The sequence below is a fragment of the Melospiza melodia genome, chromosome 2, assembly GCF_035770615.1.
Source record: "Melospiza melodia melodia isolate bMelMel2 chromosome 2, bMelMel2.pri, whole genome shotgun sequence".
NCBI lineage: Eukaryota > Metazoa > Chordata > Aves > Passeriformes > Passerellidae > Melospiza > Melospiza melodia.
In genome coordinates, this window is record NC_086195.1 from 58,868,186 (window position 1) to 58,891,884 (window position 23,699).

The window sequence follows — 23,699 nt, forward strand, 5'->3', positions numbered from 1 at the left end:
CTGGTGCCTTTCAATATGCAAAGAATCTCAATTGTTCTCCCATCTCAGCAGTCACTACTTAGTGCCAGACCTCCAAATAAGTAATACTTTCCTTTAATATAGCAACTTCGGTCCATCATACCATATTTCAGGTGCACGTAATCATAAACAAATCAAATCTCACAACTTCTTTTGGCAACAAAACTACTGTCAGTCTCATTTTACAGATAGCAAAAAAAAAAAAAAAAAAAAAAAAAGGAAAAAGGTTTTGAGAACAGAAAGTGGAATTAGGATTTTAGCCTTTGCTGATCAGAAGTTCAGTCTAAGCTGCCTCTATGGATCTGACTCCCAGACAGCCCAGCTGATTGACAAGACTGGGATGCACTTACTGAACCAGAACTGGCTTTTCTAATGTTTGGGGTTTTTTTTTAATCTCAGAATGTCCTGAATAATAAACCAGAAGCAAAGCTGACATGTCTCCAACAGTTTAAATAGATTTGTGTAAATCTGTGTGCAAGTAGTGTGTACCAAATACCCACTTTCCTTTGTGATGACACTACCTGTACTTCAGTGGAGGAACACTTTGCATAATGACTGTTCCCCCAGGCCACCCTGCACTAAGGCTGCAACGTGGTGTTTCTGTTGCATAATCATCCCATGTCATACATTTCTCTAAGGCTGTGTTGGGCAAATGTTACTGCTACATCAGTGAATTGTGAGAGTGAGATCTCACAACATAACAGTTTTTGTCCCAGCAAGGCCAATCCCTTGCTTTTATATTCATCAACACTGGTGTATATCAATCACCACCTACAGGGACTGAGTCCTCATCAACTCCAGAAGACAGTATCATACCAACATATCACTTTCCAATTCAAAAACCACAACCACACAAAAAGCCTTTAGACATACATGCACACAAGCTTGGGATGTCCATGTGTTACTAGCTTTCTGCCCCTGGGAAGCTAATTCAGCTTTCTGTGTAGATTGTTGCAATTATTTAACTCCTAACAAGGTGCAGTTATCTGTAGCCTTGACTATACATATATGTTCATCCTCTCCACTTACAGGCTGCTTGGATATTGCCTTTATTTGCATGGGCAGGCCATTAGTGACCAATTTAGCTGTTGAGCTAACATGCCAGGCCCTCATGAAAGCTGGGGAGTTACAATGAAGTCAGATCTTGTTACATAGCCCACTGCATTGTAGGGGGTGCACCCTCTATTATATAACTATATGGTTCCCAAAGATTACCTCTGATTCCACTATAGAGACATGCTGCAGTTCAGCCAACATTTAAGGAGTAGAAATTTGATTAATTTCTTATGAAAATTCACACTAAATCCATCCCAAACTGAACAACAAATACTAAAAAGTAGTTTTATCACATGAAAAGAGCTTTGGTAACAAACAAATCAGGATGCACATTCATCGTTCTCTTCTGCCAGATAACTAGGAAAACCAAGAAAGATTTCTATTTTTGCCACAGAAAGTTAAGGAGCATGCAGACTATTAATTGCTGTCATAATGATTTCAGAAGTGAAAATTCTGAAGCTCAAGGTGGCCAGCATTTCTACTTTTACCTTATTTAAATAGTAGGGGGAAAAACTGCAAACAAACTCACGCAAACTCCTGCAACTCTAGTGATTGTTGTAGCAGTTGAGATGCACTAAGTTTATTGTGAATGAAGATCTAGATGGGGGAAATAAGTGAGACACATCACTAGCAATATTTTGGAAGCTGTTATTTTACCCTCTGGGTACAATTGAATATTTTCATAAGCCTATCAGCATGAATCCATTCTACCTGGAAAATATTTATGTCAGCATTTTCAAAGATGCTACTCATTCAAGAGGTAATTATCTCCTAGTTTAGAATATCACATCTGAGAATACTGTCCCCCAAATGAATAGCCATTTCTCGAAAAATAAAAACAAAAATGCACTGTAAGTATACCAGAGGTATGAAGATGGAAATTTCGTATTTGAACATTTATTGACTATGTATGAAGTGGACAAAAACTTCTCTACAGAAAAAAACAATGAAGAGTGTTGAAATTTCAAACATTCAAAAACTTTTCAGTAGGCTCTAAAAGTCATGTAATTCTCTTAAAAGACAGGGATTTTTTTTAATCTCTGTTATGATCAGTGCCATTTTTAAAGCTTTTTTACTGAAATTATTAAAACTAGAAATTTCTTCATGTATTTTCTTAAAGCTAAGGATGTATGACCAAAAAAAATATCATAGTATGTACAATAATGCTGTAATATTTGAAAGAAGAAACACTAAGTGGCATTATTCATCTAATATGAATAGTACTTTACCCTGATATCCCTTCAATGGATGTAGGATTATTTTCCTCAAATACAATCATACAGTGGGAAAGTTCCTCTGTAAGATTTTTCTTCATCTATTCTAGGCAAGGTTAAACCAATGCTTTTATCAGGCAAACTGAAGTTGCAAATTACTGAAAAGGCTGGACTTTCACTCAAACTTCTTCAGCTTGTTTCTCACTTAGAAGCAGTTCATCCCAAAATTTCACTGTGGCACCCAGTGTCAGCTGGCCCGAATTCCTGCTGAGTCCCTGTGCTTAGTGTTTCTGGATGTGCACCCCTAGAATCCCACTGCCAGCTAACAGAAAACATAAAGCCCAGGGACTTAGGGGCATTTAGGCCACGTGGCGCTGACCTGTGAGCACAAAATGTGCCTGATTCTGTTGCAGGGCTAACTAAATATTGTGAGGCCATTCAGTAGAGTAATGGAAAGAATTGTCTTTGATAGCCTCAGAAGCCCACTCCAACAGCAAACAACTGCTGAGCCTGTATCAAACACACAGGAAAGACTAGTAAGGATGTAACCTTTTTACTAAAAGCAGTGCCACCAACTATAGGTAAGAAAGTCTCACATTCACAAACCTTGATTATGTGCAGACCACCTCAGGATGATATTTGTGTGTATGTGGGCAAGATTTTTGGCTTTGAAACATTTAATCAAAGATGTTTCTGAAGAATAAAGAACCAAGATGCACTAGATGTAATAAAGAAAAGGAATGTCCTGGTCTCTTCTTTTTTTTTTTTTTTTTTCCCTTTATGTAAGCTAAGCTCTATTAGAAAAACTAGACTGGGTCCAATTAGTCCTTTAGTTTTAGCCTAAAGGAGAATATTTTTTGATAAAGTGAACACAATTTGCTCAGCTGTTTTAAAGGACACATTTAGAGGTGCATTTCTTTTCCTGAAGTATTAATTGAAGTTCATTTTGAAAGGAACAGATGAGAGAGTTTATTATTTAAAGCCAAAGAAATTAAAAGCAAAAAGTTGTAATAACTGAAAATTAAGCCTCAGGTCTTACTTTACACAAGAACAGAGATAAGAACCTTTCTCTCAATCAACATGTCAAAAATTGGAAGATCTAGCAAGGTTAGTGGTGGTTTAAGTCTGGCAGAAATGAGCTTTGGTATCCTATAGACAAACAACTCTTTTATTTTGCCTGTGTTTGAACAAAAGGGCCTTTCATTACAGAACTAGAACATACAGAACAAGGTGACATACTATTTTCAAAATGATATAATAGAAACAAAGTGTACCAACTTCAATGCCACTCTTCAGTCAGATTTTGTAACAGGCCCAAGTCAGGTACTAATTTTATGGTCAAAGGGCTCTTCTTCTATAACTTTCTTTGCAAATATTAGCTAGGACTGTAAGATTTTTTATTGCTACCAGGATTATCTATGATTATATAATGAGAGATCCCTTTTGTAATATCTGTGCAATTAGGCATAATTAAGTTTGTCAGAGGAACGTTAATTTCCTGATTTTTGAGTAAATAAAGAATCAATGTTAACATTGCACTAATCAGTACTAACTAACACTTAATTTGTTTTGTTTCAAAGTCAGAGGTCATATTGTGAAACCATTTGATAATATGCAACAAAAAACTCAGCAAGATAAACAGAAGTTGGAATAAAGATAACTTTATATTAACTGGTACTTTGCTGTCCTACTGTTCCATTTGTTGAGTTGTCCTGAAGCCAAAAAAATATTGGTAAGAATCAGGATACAAATACGACTTTAAGTAGTCTCTGTTGTAGTCTCAGAATGCATCGACATTTGTTTTTAACACACTGTGATAATATCACAGATGTTAGAACCATAAATGCCAGTATACCTTTATGCTTTCTGTTTCAGAAACAAAGGTACTACCACTACAGCTACATGGAATTCTCACCAGCTTCAGGAAATCATTTGAGGGCCAGGCACCGAGCAAGGGAAGAAAATCACGTCTGATAGAACCCCCACATAAATATCGAGCTGTACATCATACATCCATCCAACTGAGTAAGCAAATGAGTTTCAGCCTGAAATTCCTAGGGATTCCCAGAGGAAAGTTGCAATGTACCATAAAAATTCACTGAGGATTCTCAGATATGGGATTATGGGGGCAAACTGTGAGCAAGCTGTTAATGGTTACCTGGTGCAGCACAGCTATTCTCAGTCATGAGAGCTGAGACTGCCTGTTTAGGCACCATGTGCAGCTCATGTAAGCATCTTTTAAACAGGTATGAGAAAAGTAGCCACAGGGTTATAATGAAGATAATTTATGGGGCATTACTCTTCCACATTGCTGTTTCAACATAAACAGTACTCTGGGCTCCAAGTATCAAAATGTGACAATGCTGAAGCTCTATGTAACATCATTATCTCTCCTTTTTCCTGCCTTATTTCTTGAGTAAAAAAACTCAGTAAAGCAGTAAATAGTTTCTACATTGAAATGACTGACAATAGTCTTCAGAGTCAACACTGCTTGACACATCCAAGAATTCTTGTATTAGGAGACTGACTGGAAACAAACAAGTGTCAGCTCACATCTAATGCAATCTTTAATTAGAACCTCACAGTCAGGCAGGCTACAAGCTTTTTACATCCTAAATTAAAGCTGTAATTTTGGAGCACAAGAAGTCAACCACCAGGGAACAAAAGCACCAGTTCACCATACTGCTAAAAGTCAACTCAATCTGACCCCTGTTTCAAAATATGAAGATAAGTGATAAATTACATCATTTTCTGGAGCAGAAAAGATCTAACAATTGCTATGGATTTTTAGTGTTAGGTACTTAATGATGCTGGAAGTTCTTTGGGATAACTACAGGCTACTCCTCTGAGAAAAGTTATGTGCAAGACAAATAAAGCCCAAAAATCTGACTTACAGGTTCTATCCACGTTCATGTTACTACACCATCCACAGGTCTCAAAGCTTAACATTATCCATCCCTATCTACAACAGGAGTTCACTTTCAGAGGGATAAGAATACTTGTTTCACAACAGCTCAAAGGTGTTCAAATCCCTGCCAGACACTAACACTTCATTCCACTCATTTTAATGGAAAATAGATGTCCAAATTCCCAAAGACATCCCTTTTACCACTGGGCCTAAAGAAGGATATTACCTGAAAATATCTTTTTATCACAAGAGAAGACAGGAAAAAAATTCCAATTAAAATTGGTGGAATTGATCGAAGAGTGAAAGCCATCAAGGAACAAGACAGGCAAAATGGGGAATAAAATAAGGGAAAAGTGCATAAAGTTATCTCAGTCTCCTCAAGGAGTAAAAAACAAAACTTCCTACTAGAGTAAAAGAAGATGTTCAAGTTTGTTTTCCAACTGTTAAAAAGAAGTGTAGATTAAAGACTAGGAAGAGGATTGAAAATTGTGGCAAAGGCAGACCATAAAGGTGGAAGTAAAACATTGTACCATGAATTACTCAATTGTCACAATTAAATGGCCAGAAATTGCTCAAGTGTTTCAGGAGTAGCCATAAGCACCCCTAACATCACAGGTTTTACTTTGAACTGAAATCCTTCTGCTCAAAAAAACATTTCTAGGCAATAGTACTTGGGTTAAAAAAGTATTTCCAACAGCAATCTTAAGGCTTATCATGGAAATCTGCACACGTCTGCGACAGGCAGTGGATTGTGGCAGGTAATTTAAAAAGTACAGTAAAACACCCTGGCTGAGTTGCAGCTTTTACCCTGCTCCTCTTAGCACCTTCATTCTCCAACTCCTCCCTGCTAACTCAGCCTTTCAGGCCTCGCTCGTCTCACATGCACTCAAGATTAGATCAAGTCCTGGGAATTTCTAAGCAGAGCTCTGAGCCTAAGATGATCCCTTTGGGGACAGGGAAGGACTTGATGGATAAAGAGCCAACCATCCCACACAGTTACCACTCTACACATTTCTCCCACTGTGGCCATGCTCTCAACCCACAGAGAGCTCCTTGGAATTTCCTGCGGTACCCGATACGTCCTTCTCACTCTTAAAGCAGTATATGCACTTCCATCTTGGAGAAAACGTCAATAAACAGTTTAAATAGTCATTTGTAAAACTGATAGCTGGATTTTCATTTAAGAGAACTACAGCTAAGACTGCACAGAGAGGCTGATCATAGCATCATAGAATGGTTTGTGTTGGAAAGGACTTAAAGATCATCCAGTTCCAACCCCCTGCCTTGGGCAGGGACATCTTTCACTAGACCAGGTTGTTCAAAGCCTCACCCAACCTGGCCTTGCACACTACTAGCACATGGATGCACAGTACTTTGCAGTGGTGAGAGAGACTAAAACAAACAAACAAACAAACAAAAAATCCTCAGAGGCAAAAAAAAGCAATGAACTATCGAGGACCACTAAATATGATAAATACGAACAAAAGCAGCACAAATTGTATGGTACTGGTAAATTCGCATATTTTTCTTTTTTCAGCAACTGAAAGCATCTGAGTTGCACTGGCTTTTAGAGAGGTGCACCCCACGCTCTCCCATGTAAACACCAAACCAAAACTCACACAGATGTGATTGGTGAGACAAAGTCCTGACAGACAAAGCTAGAGGTGTTTCAAAAACAGAAATACATTTGACCAAAGATGGCCTGCTCAGCCCCTCACAATAGACCCAGGGAAGATGTTATAACATTTTGCTGCAGGGGTTGCTTATATATAGTCTGGCAAAGAGTCCATGAGTCATGTTACCTATATTTACAATGTCAGATACAGAAACAATCCAGTGCTGACTATTCAGGATCTGACACTTAAAAATGTTTACATGAAAATAACAAAGAATAGGAAGAAGTGATGCTTGAAAAATCAGGCTCTATTTTCTATCTGCAAATGAGAAATTTAAACATTCTAAGACTCAACAGGAAAGTGACACAAGTAAAGCAGTTCTGAGTAGATTATAACAAGTCTAACAAAAGCCACCACTCTCACACAGGTTTTCCATCCTAACTGTTAAATCCGGACAGCAGGCTTCTTGCTCTACTGTTAATATTAAAGATAACAAACAATATTACAAACTGGAGCTTAATGGTTAAGACACATAAATATATTCATTTCTCTGACTTCAAGAGAAGTTGGAGAAAGCAACAAGTACCAAATGCACCTACCAAAGTAACAAAACCGAAGATAATTCTTTAACAGTATAGTATAGGCATTGTCAAAATTGTTCAAGAAGTTAGGATGACTTCATATCCATCTCAAAAAATGCAGACAATTCATTTTTGTAGACTCTTCAAGATGAGAGGTTCTTTTAAGTGAAACTACTGAAGCAGGACTCTGATGAGTTTCATGATCCCGAAAGTGAGATGTTTTAAGGCTGTCATTATCATTATTAAACATAGCTGCAATGATTATTTAAATCTGTGTTCCAAATCTCCTAGATGCTCTTAAACATTAGACACCTTTGTGTCTTGAAGACCCAGAAATAAGCTTACCAGTTGATTATGCTGCAAAGAAAATCTCTGCTTAACAAGACAGATGCAACCTTATTTTGTCTTAATGATGTTGCCTTCAGTGGAACACAAAAGGAGCAACTGATAGCAATGATTGAAACATTTCTTTTAGAGCCTTGTAAATTCAGCTGTCCACTACAAGAATCTCCAAGAGAAAAAACAGGAGGATAATAAAAGAAAAAGTAACAGCATTGAACAGTGACATTAGTGCAGGTTGGCTATCTGAACGTGACAAATGATCTAATGACCACAAGTTTATGGACAATGAAAGGTATGTCTTTGCATGCTGCTATTTAAAAAAATTAAAATCACAGATATTGGTACAGTGTTACCAAAGATATCATCCAGCAATGAGAAATGCATGAGAAAGCTGTCCTTACTATTTGGTTCGACAGAAAAAAACAAATTTGAAACAAGAATGTTAAAAACTATTTCTTCTCCTTCGGATGTATGGGTGCTCAGTGCTGTATTTAGGCCACACTGAGTGAAAAAGTAATGGCCAGATTCTTCCCAACCTGTACTATAGAGACTAAAGACACATCTGCTATTACCAGCAGGCTGGATAACTCCAGTGAAAAAGGGTAACCTGAGTGAAAAAGTGCCCCTGGTTCCCAGGGACACTCAGTGTTCCTCTCAGGAGCACGTGATTCTGCATTTGCATCAACAAGTGTCTTGAAATTTGCACTGAGAACAAGAAGGACTTTGATCAAAAAATAGCACACATTTTTCTCTGCAAGGAACTTTACAGAGAGGTACTAAATTTACAAAAGCAGTTGAAGGAGGTTTCAGAGGGACTTGACAGATTACAGGCTGATGACACTACCATTACAGCCTCAGTGGAAATGTGGTTTGATCTAATTAACAACAAAGAACTAGAACCACTGAAGAACAAAATTAAAAAATTATTCAAAGACTCTTGGAAGCTTTCCATTTCATAGCCACCAGGATGGATTCAAAACACAGACGGATGGGATTAAACCCAGGATAAGACATCATTGAACGTATTCCAGGTATCGCCAACATTCTAAGATTAAAAACTGAAGATACATATTTTGCCCTCAATATGTGATTAAAAAATTGATTTGATTCAACACAAATAATTTTATCCTGCAGGTGGAAAATACAGATGTTAAATTAGGGCAGACAAGATGGCTGAACTTAGAAATGCTGGATTTTAGAACAGATGCATTGCTGTCCAGCCAACTCAGCATCACTTTTTACACATTTTTAGTTTATTCATATCGCTTTCTTTGAAACTGTGTAACAGCATAGGTGCTAAAATCAAAGAATCTAGTGAAGCGCACCAATATGCAGAGTTAGACAGAAAGCCTCATAGACCTTAATTTTTTTCACAAACTACAGAGACTCTGAAGATGTTCTTAAGTACAGAATCACACACTTTGCATTTTAGATAACCTGTCTTTTTGTGTTCAAGGGATAAATACACCCATAAAATACATCACATAATTTATGTGTGCTGTTTTAGTGGATAATATACTGCATTTGAGTGTTTTCTCCAATAGGCTTTTGCAGAAAAAACCCTAAAAAAGTGATGCTGGGGCGAAAAATTCAACTTTGATACTTTGGCTGCTGTTTCCACATACAAGTTTTCTCTCCACACCCAACAGAGAACACATACCTCAGCTGAACAATTGTGAGCATATGTTAGCTATGCCAATATCCTGTGGAAAGTAACAAAAGGCTTTAACTTATTTTTAACTGAGAGAATCACATAACTACAAAAGTTTTTCCTTGAGAATTTCAAGTCAAATTGGGATTACTGCACTTCCCTCTTTGGGAAGTTGTATGATTATTAATCTTATAATTAAAAAAGTAGAAGTTAATGAGGAAACATGTTAACATCAGATGATTTACGGGCCTATTAATACTAAAAGTGTGTTGGGAAAAAAAAAAGAAAGGGGGGGGGAAAGGAAAAACCCATTGTGTAATCCAGGTCTGATGAAATGCTGGACAATTTTGAGACTGATAAAGTGAGTCAGTGCCAACTGACTCAGCATGACAACGGGAGTTCATTGTTGCCTTCGGACTGAAGGAAGCAAGCGCGCAGTTGGTTCGAACCGGATTTGCTCTTTCACTAAAATGTGCTATTTCCACCATCTTCTTCTCCTCCTCTCACGTCTTCCATCAGACCCTCTGGTGTCTCCACTACACACTGCATTTATTAAGCCCTGCAGTATTCAGCTAGCATTGGATACAACACACATTAAGCCCTCAGATGCTGCATGTTACAAAATTAACTTAAAAGGCTGGAATGCAGCTCCATTTTTAAGTCCCAGTATATTTATATTTCACATATGGTTTTCGCTAGGCTATTCACAGGGGGGACTATAAAGCATCTCAACATGTGAGGTACTCTTGTAAACCTCACCATGTCCTCAGTTGCACTTACTGTCCTCAGGCATGGGGGATGTTGTACTGGAAGCATTAATATGTATATACGTGCTGCTTTTTACATCCACATTTCCTTCTGCTTGTAGGTTTGGCAACAGCAGGACGGCTGAATTCAACTCAAAAAATGGAATTCCTGTTTGTCTCCAAGGCTTTCCAAAGATTAACTTCTGCCAGCCACTTCAACTTCCCCCCAGCACCCTCTGAAGTTAACAAAACAAGGAGAGCTCAGCAGCTCCCATGGGGCTCGGGACCCTCCAGGGTCTGGGCAACAGAACTAAACAAAATGTACTGCCTCCATCCTTGGGATCCCTCGGTTATGTGAGAAGGGTTTCCTCTAATATTGCAATAAAGTGGATTTACATTATTAATATACACAAGACTGACCAAGAGAAAGGCTCACCTGTTGCACAACATTAGATGGAGTGCACAGGGTAATGTTACAAAATCTGGTTTATGGCTCTTTACCTTCTCCATACCATCATTTGCTATTTTTGGCTTTTCCAATTAAAGCTGCTTCTCCTCAAGTCTGAAACGTGAAAGTCATGTTTTGAGGTTTTTTTACAAGGGATTATTAGAGTCTTAGAAGTCTACAGATTTTACTGTAGTTTAGAAAAGACTCTTAGAAAAAAAATTAAATTATTTTTGAAAAGAAACAAGCAACAAGAAAGGTCTACATTTGTTCCAGCAGCTAAAGCATATCCAGCTATTACAATTTTTTTAAATGCATATTTTGCCAAAGGGAACTATGCCACATCAAAAATTGTGAGAAAAACTCAGAACTGAAGGGTAAGATAAGTAATCAGCAAATATGGGTTATATCCAACTTGATATAACCCATACTTGACAGGTCACTTGAACTAAGTCAGTCAACGTCTCTAAATATGAGTTTATCCAGTGCAGGAGGCTACTAATGCTTTCCTATTTCAGAAGGGTATCTTAAAGCTTAATTAATTGTTCATAAAGAACTCAGATTCTCAGATGAGAAGCATCAGAAAACACCAAAGTATTATTAATCTCAGGTGCCAAAGAATTATCCCTGCTCTTGCATGGATTAGGTCTGAAATATTTGTAATTTCTATGATAGCAATATCCCCAGTCCAGTTTGCAAATGATGAGAGTTATCCAAGTAAAATAAATGTCTGGCCATCAGAGTAAACAAAGACATCATTTTACGAGTCCAATCTAAATTGTAGAGATAATCAATATGAGAATAGCAGTGCCCACAATGAAACCTGTATTAATTATGAAGAGAGTTTATGAAAGAAATTAATCATTATTATGGAGTTCGCTGTAGGAATTTAATAGCATGAGCCAATTCTACATGACTCTTATGATGCTTGAGGTCAAATATGCTGAGTTTGAAATAAACTTTAATCTACTCTGAACTAACTTTGTATAAAAAAAGAAAGCTTCTCATAAGTTCCACTGTACTGCCCAAAATAATAAAACTGTTCTACCCCATAAGTGCGTGTGGTCTGATATGCCATCCTGAAAATAGATTCTAATGCCTCTCTTCCCTCTCTTTTCTTTTCTTTGCCTTATTTTGTTTAGATTGGTGCTATAGGAAAACTATATACACTGATTACAAGAGAAAATTTGATATGGGAGTCAAGCAATATATTTTTAAGCTTACTTTGTTTTTTTTTTTTTTTCCTTAAGTAACCACTCTTCCAAAACAAACAGAGAAATGTTTATGGAAATACAGAAACAAATTATAAAAATTTTAGGTAGCATACCGCAGTCAAATAAATACCATTTTCTAATAAAACAAACTGGGAGAAAGCCTAGTTGAACTTAACCCATAGTAACCAAGAAAGCAGCTTTCTGTTCCAGAATTAGAACCATTATTGGGAGCAAAAGATTCATATCCTTTGATGAGCTTCAGAATCCCTTTTGTAGGATTATAAATTTTTCTATGACTGCATGCGTTGAAAATGCTCAGTGTGGGCTTAATTCCACCTCCAGTCAAGTCAAGTCCCAGTTGTGTTCAAAGGGAGAAGAGTGAAACTGATGCTGAGAGCATTTGAAAGACCTATACTTTGCATTTATTTGTTTTTGTGAAGTTCATCTTACACAAAGTAAAAGAAGGAAGACATAAGTAGTACCCAATCTCACTGATGTGAAGTCCATACATGGCAAGAAGTGCATGGATCAGAAGTAGGCAGGGAATTCTCAGGGGGTCCCTTATTTGGGGTACTTCTGAGCTTATGTGTTTGTGTGTGTGTGTTTGTGAAGGGAAGGAAGCCAAATCACTGGGATGCAGCCAAGATGTAGAGGTTGACTACCCCTCCATGTGCATGAGAGATGCAGCAGTAGTGTCTTCTTGTTTTTGCAAAATATGGAATTAGCCATTTTGGAGACTCCTAATAATATATGCAAAACTCACAATGTGATCAATAATTAGGTGTGCAACAGGAAGAATAAACCCTTAAAATTTAACAAGAACACTCTCCAATTAAAAGAGTCAAAACCAGCTAAGTGTGAATATTTATCTGAGCTTGCTTTGTTGATGCTGTAGGATTTCTTTGTAGTTGTACAATTCTGCTTGCTAAAATTCTCTTGGCAACTACAGACTTCCCTACTTCTGATCTCATCACACACAGATGGCTCAGGCTTGTAAAATATTATTAGGGGACGTGTTGGAGTGGCCTGAACATGGGTCACTCCAGCAGCGTAATCTGACTCTCACGATTTCTCTGGATTTGTATAACCTTGAGTTCTGCCAGGGTTTCCCAACCTGCAAAATGGGAAAAGAGTCTACCTCCTAACAAAGTGATGAGAACGTGTGAGTGAATATACATACAACCCTATTGAAAAGGAAGAGTGTTACTGCTGTTTGGGGAGAGTGAGATAGTGTCATGTGGACTTTTATTCTCTTCTCTGAAACAAACACCGACATAGATATAAATAGTGCCTGCAGAAAAGCAAGGGGTGAACTTCTGTATGTTTTTTTAAATGTTCTGTAGCTTTTGCATGTAAAGTCTGCTTAGAAGAGTTTTGAATAGTTTAATAATTAAACCAAAAATCTTTCATTCTAAAAGTATTAACATTTACCAGAGTGGATTTATTTTTCCAGTGGTGTCATAAATTCACAGTATTTACCCACCAGTTCTGGTTTTCATAACAAGACTGTGGTTTTTATTTTGATCCCTGGTTAATTTATTGCTGCAGCACATCATTTTGCTTTTCTTTTGGAGGTTCTGAGGAAAAGTAATTCTTTACAGACACTGTTCAGATGGTATTTTTCAATTAAAAACACTTTAAGCAGAAAGGAACGATTGTCTGGTGGGGGACTGAAGATCAGAGTTCAATGCTTGGCTCTACAATAGACTCCCTGGGGACATTTTCAAAGGCACAAATGGCAGGTTGGCACATCACTCCCATACTTGCTTTAGTGGGAGTTAGTTGCCTCTGAAAATCTCTATTTCCTTTCCCTGGATTACCCCAATAAAATCATGCCATTTTACCCTGTGTCTTGGTCTGCAACCACAACAGTGGAAATTCTAACATTTTGTTCCTCTCACCTCTCTCCTGACTTGCCTTTTCAACTAAAAGCTTCCTGAGGCAGCACTGCTTTTACAGCATGTAAAATACTCAGCAGCAGTGGATGGGGCACTGATCTCATCTGGGGCTCCCCAGTTCCTGTTAGAATTACACATGCAAATAACATCACTACTAATTGGGAATCTGGAGTTAATGTGCTTCTCAGGTCAGGTCCAGGTTATCATGCTCTCCAGCAGCAGGGCTGCCCAGGTAAAAAGCGCCACATTGTCAGTCCAAGTGAATGGCATCCACACAACTGGGGCTGGACAGCAAGGCTGGGTGAATGTCTCCCAGCGGCACCAAGATGAGCCATCACTGAAAAAGGGGAGTTATTAATCCTCTTCATCTCAGTCCTTGGTTTTTTTGTAACTTCTGTTCCATTTAAGTCAACACCCTTTGACCAAAATGTTACAATTTACTGGAACAAAAGCTTTAACAATGCAAAGCTTTAGCAAATGTCCACAGGGCCTTTCAGAAAGCAAATCATGAACCTGAGTACGTATTTGCACCACAAGAGTACAAGTACTCAGCCACGATGGTAACAAAAACAGGTCTGTCGTATTTATCTTGCAAGACAGGATTAGGCACAACAATTTATGTTTTCAAACCACAAATGTAAAATTCCCAAAAATGTGATGTGGAACTACTTAAAGGGAGTGAATGGCAATATAGTGAATAAATATGCATGACCAATAAATTCAAGAAAATATTGATCTGTATTTGTTTATTCAAAAAGTGGAGTGCCCTACAGAATTATTCTACTAAAACTAATATTTCTTTTCTACTCTCCTGAACTTAAATGCATTGTGACCGTGAGTTAAAATAAAATAAAAAAAAAACCAAACCAAAACCAAAAAACCCAAAAAAACCCCCAATTCCTATTCCATGTGCACTTGTTAATTATCTCCTATCCTACCAGGAAGTACCATGTTTGCCAAATGAGATGAGCTAGTGCTCATTATATTCCAGAACATCACCACTGAGCAATGATGTCTTTCAGATACCACTAGTAGTTAAACCAGGCTTTTTATTTTCAACCTATTGCATAAGTAATTGTCTAAGCCATTCATGTTTCTCAACAATTTTTTTCTGGGTGTAACCAAGATCCTGAGTTTTGTGGGCAATTTTTTCCCCCTGAAGTTAACACAGCAAAAGCCAGAAGCATTACAGTAGGAATTATTTTTATGCAATATATTCATGAGTCTAAGGCATATCTTTATGTTCTAGGCACATCCTCCATTTCCATCTGCATCATATTGTATCATCTATGCAATCAGCCCAGTATGCAATGCAAGACAGAATTCCTACAGTATATGTAAATAATTCAAGAAAGTTTGCAACTCCTCAGGGAGATTTACTCACAGATCACCTGTTCACAGAGTTTAAATGGATGTCAGAAGAACTCCAGGATTATTACAGACCTACGATGGGAAGGGTTACAACAAAGTATCAGTATTCTTGGAGCGTAGAACTGAAAGCGGCTTTGATTTTGGATACATTAACAAACTTCAAAAGGATTGGTCTGAATCCGCCAGGGGAGGAATGCAGTTTGATTGCATCATGTACTGGGATGCTGCTGCAGTCGGATCCAGAAAGAATGACGCATCACTGTCTGACATAGCTCTGATAATAGATAAGTAAACTGTAGGATTGCCAAATGAAGAGGTCAAAAAAAATCCCAACAAAAACAAAAGAGCTGATAAAGCAAATTACACCAACAGAATTTGCAGTGCAACATGAACAAAAGAAACCCAAACAAACCCCATTCCTATTACTGATGGGATGCCCCTGCGTCCCACATGGCATCCCTGCAAATGGATTCTACAGAGAGCGAGAACGACACAAGTCCACAGTTCTGCAGTAACAGCAGCCCACGCAGAATATCTCCACTTGCCAGCTGAGAAACCTTGACCTGCTGGCCATGTGCCTGTATTTCTACCCCCTGATCCACTAAATCAGTCATGCCTTAAGGTAGATTGCAATCATGGGTGACAAAACCCAAATCTTTCCTATTTGCAACAATCCTTGTATCTTCCTCCCAAAGGCAAAGCATACTAAGGACATTCTTTATATGTCCAGAGGCCAACAGCCTGTCACTCTCTTTACACAATGCACCACATGTATCTAGGACATAGAAAGGACTATTTAAAACTCTAAAGGAGACATTTATACCCAGTACACTTCCAAAATAAGGATGGCAAGTTGCTGAAATAACTTATTTAAAACTTTTTCTCAAGTACAGAGTGATAGAATTAGAGTAAAATCATCTACAAGGGGTTGGAAACACTTTCTCATGAAGTCTTAAACATCACTTCGAGTGACATTAACTTGAGCTACACGTCCCATCGGAGAGCAAGTGTCAGCAAAGTAAATGCATTAGTTAAAGCTTAATAGTAGTTTGGTGTTCAATATCCTGAAATATTTAATATGTTTTTTCCCAAAGTAAACTGTTATTCAGTTTTAATGAAGACATTAACCTGCTTGATTTGTAAGCTCCTGTGGGAAGTCAGTCTAAAACACTGTCACAAGAGGTAGGCAGATGTAACAAGAGCTGTGACAGGAAATCAAGCATATTTTAAATGTTAAAAAAGCAGCCAGACAATAAGTCTCAATATGCTCTTGTTTTCTTTTAGTTTTGTTTATTTTTTGGTAATATGATTTCTGCCCTTTAAAAGATGCCAATTAAGGCAGGCTGTAACGTAGTCTGAAGGTAACTGTGGGTACTGAAATCTACGTTAGTCCTCACCAACTATGTCGTAAACAAGAAGTGGTAGGATACAGACTAAAAAAAAAAAGTTTGGGTCCTATTCTGAACTTCAAGACACTTGCAGTCTCCAGCACTGTAGGCTGACAGCTTTAAACTGGAATCCACTGTAACACTTTTAGTCACAGTTTGAATTTTCCAGACTGACTTTGAATACAGTCTACACTTCATGGGAACAGCCGGTCTTGTGAGTTTTCAGCTTGAAATGATAGTGATATAACAAGATGAGCAAAAATGGTGAGACCCCAAGCAATTAAGGTGGGTGTGTACTCTTCCTGAAATGCATATTGGTGGTTTGACGAGGGAGACAAGCTGGCTGCTTTGTTTCACAGTAGCTGTGTTTAGTTCATGCTGTCAAGCGTGGATTCTGACACTTAACAGTATTAATATTGCTATTTCTATTGATATAATTAGCACTTCTATAAATAATAGCTAAGGCTGCCATAGCTAAGTATATTACTGCAATCAGCACCATCAGGCCCTTCTTCGTTACACACCCTCCTGGAAATGCAAGCTGATTGATCTCAACAAGAAGATCTGTTGCTCAGCCACGGAGCAACGCTGTTGATTCTAGTGGCCCAGCGAGGAGCAGCTCCCACCACGGAGAAGTCTCTCCTAAACAACTAGTTTGTATGTGTGAGACTAACATTTCTCACCAGTCTTGCACCTGCCAACGTTTGAATGCTATAAATAGGGACTCTTCTTTTCAGCCACACGATATAAAAACCCTCACATTGAGTTCAGTGGGTGTTATTCACACACTACAATGGGGAGAAGTCCTACAAATTGTTTTGGAGACAATCTGGAACCCACATTTAAACTCCACTTAAACAGCACAAATATTTTATTTATTTACTTTACAATTATGAAACAGAAAACTGCTTAACAAAACAGATATTGCTGCTTTTAACAGAAGAATAGCAGCACCTGCCATTTCAATCCCTAATTCCATTCTGGTACATTTAAAAATAGAGAAGAATGACAGTTTTTCTAGAGGCCCAAACCTCAGGCACTTCCAACCTGTTCCCCGGAACTTTGCCTTGTTTTTGCTGCACCTAAAAGCTGTAACTTCTACACGAGTTTTGACAGTGTTTAATATCTACCTTGAGGTACTTATGCTTAATGACTGCAACTTACATCCAGCACCAGTGGGAGAGGGAAGTGTACAGAACCAGTGTTGGTGGAAATAAAGCCTCAGGGTCTCAAAAGATGCATGCAAAAATACAAGTAGTTGAAAATTATCACCAGTTTTGGAAACAGTGGGTATTTTCTGCTTTCTTCGTCTTCCATAAAGCGATGTGGGTAAACACTGCACAAAGCTATTCTGAAGGCCAATATTTACAGTGTCTGGAAATAGAAAGTGTTATGTATAAGAAAAGCAGCCTAGATGTCTGACTGGAGTTCGCTACAAAAATGCTTTAAAACTTCCACTTTCTTAAGCTCTAGTCAAACGGATATGCTGAAAGTCATATGGGAAATTAGGCAATTTGTGTGCACAATTTCTATGGGGTAGGAGACACACAGCTTCGAAACCTGGAAGTTCTTCCAGAAACAGTACCTGCTAGCTGCAGTACTTGAAAACTTAAAATGGTAAAGAGGAGACTACAATTCCAAAGGAGCTTTGAACTCCGGTACTACTAATACAGCTCACTTTGTACGAGGCCAAAGCACTCAGAGAGAACTATGTCTTTCAGCAGTATCAATGCCAAAATCATTCCTGTATAATTCCACTGATGTCACTTCAGTTATTTCAAAGAGGAAATTCATGTCTAAGCCACCTTCTGTTTTCTGATGTAAACCCAGAATAACTGCACCAAAGTTTATAAAACTACTGACACTGGCATTTATTGTCAAACCAAACAGCCAATGGAAAAACTGGCACTTACCATCTGAAATTATTACTTTAGATATTATTTATAATCCTGATGGCTGCATTTTGGAATTCTCCACGTACATACCTTTGCAAATATTCATGATGACAGCACATGGTATTATTCTTGTTGCACAGATAGGAAACAAAGAGTGAGCAATTTTTCCTTAAAGTCAAATATGCTATTCGTGGCAGAGAACTTCATGAGGCCCAAGTCTTAAGCCAGGAACCCAGACCAGTAAACAAGTGCTCAGTCTTCAATATGCTTTCAAGAAAATAAGAAACAATAACTCACTTAGACCCGATATTGAACTTTTAAAATATGGAATGATGAAGGAATAATTATTTCTTTGAATAAGCTGTTAAAAAGTCAAAATCAGAACTTTTTCTTACAAAGAAATTTGATAACAAAATGTCTTATTCTGTATTCCTTGAAGCATCTTTCATTAATATCTGGGAAAATCAGAGTATAATCTGAGATCCATTTATATCAGTAAGCACAAAATTATCTACACACCAAAATATTTTTATTTCCTGATCACCCTACTCAGGCCACAAGCATGGGACTTCCTAAAGCAACACAGACCTTCCAAAATCACCTCTGGTTGTGAAAAATAGTCAATGGCAACTATTTCCTTCTGTTTTAGAGATGCTCAATGATTCCTCTCAGTAAATATACTGCTCATGAAAATTAAAGAACTGAATTTTGACTTGCTTGGGTTGCTGTGATACCCAAGATCAAGGGTCAGCATGCTTATGTAAGGGAAAACAAGCAAAGTTTACTAAAAGCTGACAATTTGAGACACTGTAATTTTTTTTGTTTGTTTATCAATAATGTAATGATTTGTGCACACTCTCTGCAATACCTCTTCAGAGAGCCTAAACTGCTGGTAAGATTTCTTGGGCAATTACAGATGAATTCTGCTTACTTAACATTAATTTGGTACTTTGAGCAAATTAAAAATAATTATTTTTCCCCATAGCATCTTCTACATTAATATCTGCAGTCACTCTGGAATCTTAATGAGCTAAACTCGGTAAATTCTGTCCATTCTTGGCTAGAGGACTGCCTTCTCCTTCATGATACACATGCAATCATTTGGGAACAGTTCGCAAATCTAAAATTCCACCTCGCTGGAGGGGATTTACAGCCTCACATGACAAACTATACTGAACAATACTGAGGCCCTGTGAAAAATAAACAGAAAGAACACACTTATTTTCTAATACCAAGATGGAAATAGTAAGTCTTGAGGGCCGCCTGGAATTTGACCAAGGTTACCCAGCAAGGATCAAATCCTATTTGTTTTAGGCAGGCAGCCCTGCCGAAATCAAATAAGCCTACAGCACAGATCAGTATACTAAGGCTATGGTTTAACCTCTGAGGCATGCTATAAATCCTGTGCCACAAAATAGGTGCTATGGATTAATTTCTAATCCCAAATTATAACTCGTCATTGAAGAGCTGGAAACCCAATTCCCCTCACAGATTTACATAACAAGAACAGAACCATGCTGAGATTTAAGACTTACAAAATTTCTAACAAAATATTTTCCAGGATACTCAATTCATGCGGTGACAAATAAATCACACTGAAGTAACAAACCATACACTATGACACACCAACTTTTTTAAAATTTATTTTTAAATCTGCCTGCATATCTAGTCATTAATTTACCCAATAAATTAATTCCACAAGTGACTCTCCGAGTCATCAGTTTGAATTATCAAGTTTCTGCTGTATTTCCAAAACAATGCCAGGCATGCATGTGCGTAGGAGGGATGGGACAATGAAGCCAATAGGTGCAGCTGAGGCCTGGGAGGCAGAAGGTCTGCTCAAACTCTGTCACTGACTGCTTTTTGACATTGGCAAGTCATTTCACTGCTGTTTAATTCAAAATCTTTCTAGCATACAACATTTTAGCAATGAAGTCACTCCTCAAACATTTGGAATGCAGAAACAAGCCTTTTTGAACTTTATGAAATCTTATTATCCCCTGAAAAATCAGTAACACTGGGGGAAAGGGGTGTGTGCAGCCAGTCTGTTTGGATTTCTGGCCTTTGTATCATCCCCCCGTGTAAAACAGAAAAAAAATGGACCTTCACAATGCATCTTTGTGCAAGTACAGGCAAAAGACCACCTCTGTAAATCCAGATGATCAAATGGGCTAGCTGGTATCTCATACATCTGGTACTGCTGCTGCACAGGATCTGAAAAGGTTTTCACTTTAATATGAATGCTGGCAACCCTGATTTTAAACCAGAGGGCTTAGGTTCCATTCCTAATGTTACATCATAGTAAGACCAAATATTAAATCCTCAGGCAGAAGGATTTTTCTTGTATTTTACTTCTGTGCTACCACAACAAACAGGATACAATTTAAGACTCATAAACCATTTCATTTTGGAAGACACGAGGCATTCATATCTTTAACAACTGACTAGTCACAGATTCTACATGCTATCAGAAAGTTTTCTTCTCCTAGAAATGAGGATTTTTAAAAAACACCTACAGATTAAATGATGAGATTTAAAATAATGCTAAAATTTTCTGTAATGTTCTTCCTGCATTACAAATGGACTATTAAATCAGTGAAGTGCCAATCAAATGCTTTTGTACTTTGAAAGAAAGGTTTAAATAACAAAAGCAGTTTTTCAGGCCTCTCTCTCCCTCGGTAGTCATTGTCACCTATGCACTAATTACAACATATTTACTCGCTTTTCTAGTAAGATCACGATTGAATAGATTTTTTTTAAGAACATGATTTTAAAGAAAAGTTGCAATCAGAGCCTCATGGATTCTGCCTCTTATTAATCCAGCTTGTCTAAGAAAAATATAATGTTGTACAGTAAACTTCAAGATATATGACAGGAATGAATAATAACAGCTCTGGATTCAGTTTCCAGCTTTAAAAATCAACTCGCTGCATGACCTCGAGTGAACCATTAATTAACTAGGGCCAAATCCTCTGTGGACTAAACACAATGGAACTAGCCAGTTTGTACAAGCCAAAGATCTGGCCCCAAGTTTCCAGAAGTTTTGAATCAGGCTGGCCAAATACTGGAATTTTTGTGCTGCGAAAAAAAATTTAGTTCTATTTCAGAGTAAGAAGTAAAGCTCTCACGTCCTTTGTGGAATAAAAATTCCAAGCAATTCTTTTAAAGGGGGTAAAATAGGAAAACAGGGGGAAAAAAAGAAAAAAAATGGTGGAAGTCTCTAAGGGGAAGATTTTATTAACTGTGTTTTTTCTCTGTAAGCAGAAAGTAGAATTGACAGAAGTCTGCAAGGCAGGTAGCCATGAACCATCACTTTAATTTTCCGGTCAGAATAATGTAACTTTTTTTTCCCGGTAAAACTGGAACTTTCTTGCAGAAAACTGCAACTTCACAAATACCACATTTTCCACTGGGGAGGGAAGGATCCTCCCAGTCGGCTCTAATACTGTGTCCTCATTGCATCCTCTGAACAGCTGAAAGAGCTCTTGCCTCTGAGGGGTTTTTGTGTGTGTAAGAGAAGGATACAGTACTTTCCTATCACAGATTTATTTTTGTCTTGAGTTACTCGTTCTCGTAAAGCACTCCGAGACTCAGGGATGCCAAATGGTTCTGCATTTCCACAACCTTAGCCCCGTAAATTCCAAAAACTTCATTTCTGTATGAGAGCACATCCCAGGCATTCAGAAAGACCCAGGAAGGCGCTCGGGTTTCAGGACTGTGATCCAGTAGCTCTAGACAATAACAGCTTTTATGGAGATCCTTTTTGCTCCTAAAATAATTACTCCGCTCGAAGAGCCGAGCTTCAGGCTTTACACGTTAATTTGCTTTACTGGACAGCGAGTCTTACTTTCTCACAATTTCCCATTTGCCACTCAGCACAGAGGGCTCCAAGGCTGACAGGAGGGGTTTTAACCTGAAGCACCGGCTTGCTCGGCTACAAAAGGAGGCGAAGTCTGGGAACACGACGGGCGGTGCGGCAGCCCGTTTCCTCCTCAACCTGCAAATCCATTTTTGTTTCCTGCGCTCCGACTGCCGAGCGCCGAGCCCCTCACGGAAAGCCCGCCGAGCCCCTCACGGCAAGCCGAGCCCCTCACGGAAAGCCCGCCGAGCCCCTCACGGCAAGCCGAGCCCCTCACGGCAAGCCGAGCCCCTCACGACGCCGTTCCCTGGGCACCGGCAGCCGCCCGGCGCCGGGGGAAGGACGGGCACCGACGGCTCCGGCAGCGCTGAGGGACGCGCGGTGCGCTCGGGCGGGACGGCGCTGCCGGAGCCTCCGCAGGGAGAATGGGCAACAGCTGATTTGCTCTCGGGGACGGCATCAAAACCGAACCAAAGCCCCAAAAACCCCAAGCAGCCGAGCTCTAGGTGCGGGAGGACGAGCAACTCCCCCCCAGGCCGGCTCTCCGCCCGCATCCCGCGGGGCATCCCGGGCTGGCACTGCCTTTCTCCCGGGGGATAACCCGACCTGCCCTGTCAGAACCCCTGGATTACAGGCTGGGCAAGGTTGGAAGGGGCCACACTGGATCATCCGGCCCAAGCTCTCTGCTCGAGCGGGGTCATCCCGGAGCACACTGTACGGGATTGTGTCCAGATGGTTCTTGGGCATCTCTTCCCTCCCCGACCCTCGCTCACAAACGAGCGCCGCCAACTTTTCCCAGCGGCGCGGCTGGAGAAGGAGGAGGAGGAGGAGGAGGAGCAGCGCGGGGGGGGGGGGAAGCGGGGGGAATGTCGGTGCCAAGTCTCCCTCTCCGGCCGCGCGCACCCTCAGGGGAGTGGCCCCGCCGGCTCCCAAACTTTTTCGGGACGGCGAAAAAACTCCGGGAGGCGGCAGGTGCGAGCCGTTCCCCCTCCAGGACTGCCGGCTCCGCTCCCTCCCGGAATACGCGCTCTCCCTGCCCGCCGGGACGCGGGAGCCCCTCGCCCCCCGCCGCCCCTCACCCGCCCGCCCCGCCCCCGGTGGGCGGAGCACGCCCGGGCCCCGCCCCCGGCCGCGCGCTGACCCCGGAAGCGCCGGTACCTCTCTCATCTTCCCCTGCCCCGCGCTGGGCGCCGCCGGCTCGCGGCACTTTCAGAGGCGGCCGCCGCCGCCTCGCAGGGCCCCCTCATTGGCCCCCGGCCCCCCCGCCCCGCCGGCCCGCACCCATTGGCTTCTAGCGCCGCCACTCAAAGAGGGCCCCGCCTCCCGCCGCCGTCTGGGCCCGCCCCCCTCCTCGAGACTCACGGATAGTTCTCGATAGGCGAAGCCGGTCCGCTATGCGCCCCTCCTATTGGAAGGCGCAAACGTCGGTCAAACGGGCGGCGCCTCTCATTGGCCGGATTTTAGAACGCTGGGGGGCCGTCTTCGCCGCTCGGGAGC

At 39.9% G+C, this 23,699-nt stretch overlaps 1 protein-coding gene across 2 annotated transcripts in view; it reads right to left on the bottom strand.

Annotated features, from left to right (window-relative positions):
* Nucleotides 1-23,416, bottom strand: part of ZBTB20 (zinc finger and BTB domain containing 20) — a 474,683-nt gene extending 451,267 nt beyond the window's left edge. Inside the window, exon 1 of one of the 2 annotated variants that reach the window (XM_063148336.1) lies at nucleotides 23,361-23,416. The gene's annotated coding sequence lies outside the window, so the exon portion shown is untranslated. The remainder of the gene's footprint in view (nucleotides 1-23,360) is intronic. The other variant, XM_063148332.1, reaches the window with a different exon arrangement.
* Between the last annotated feature and the right edge of the window lie 283 nt (nucleotides 23,417-23,699).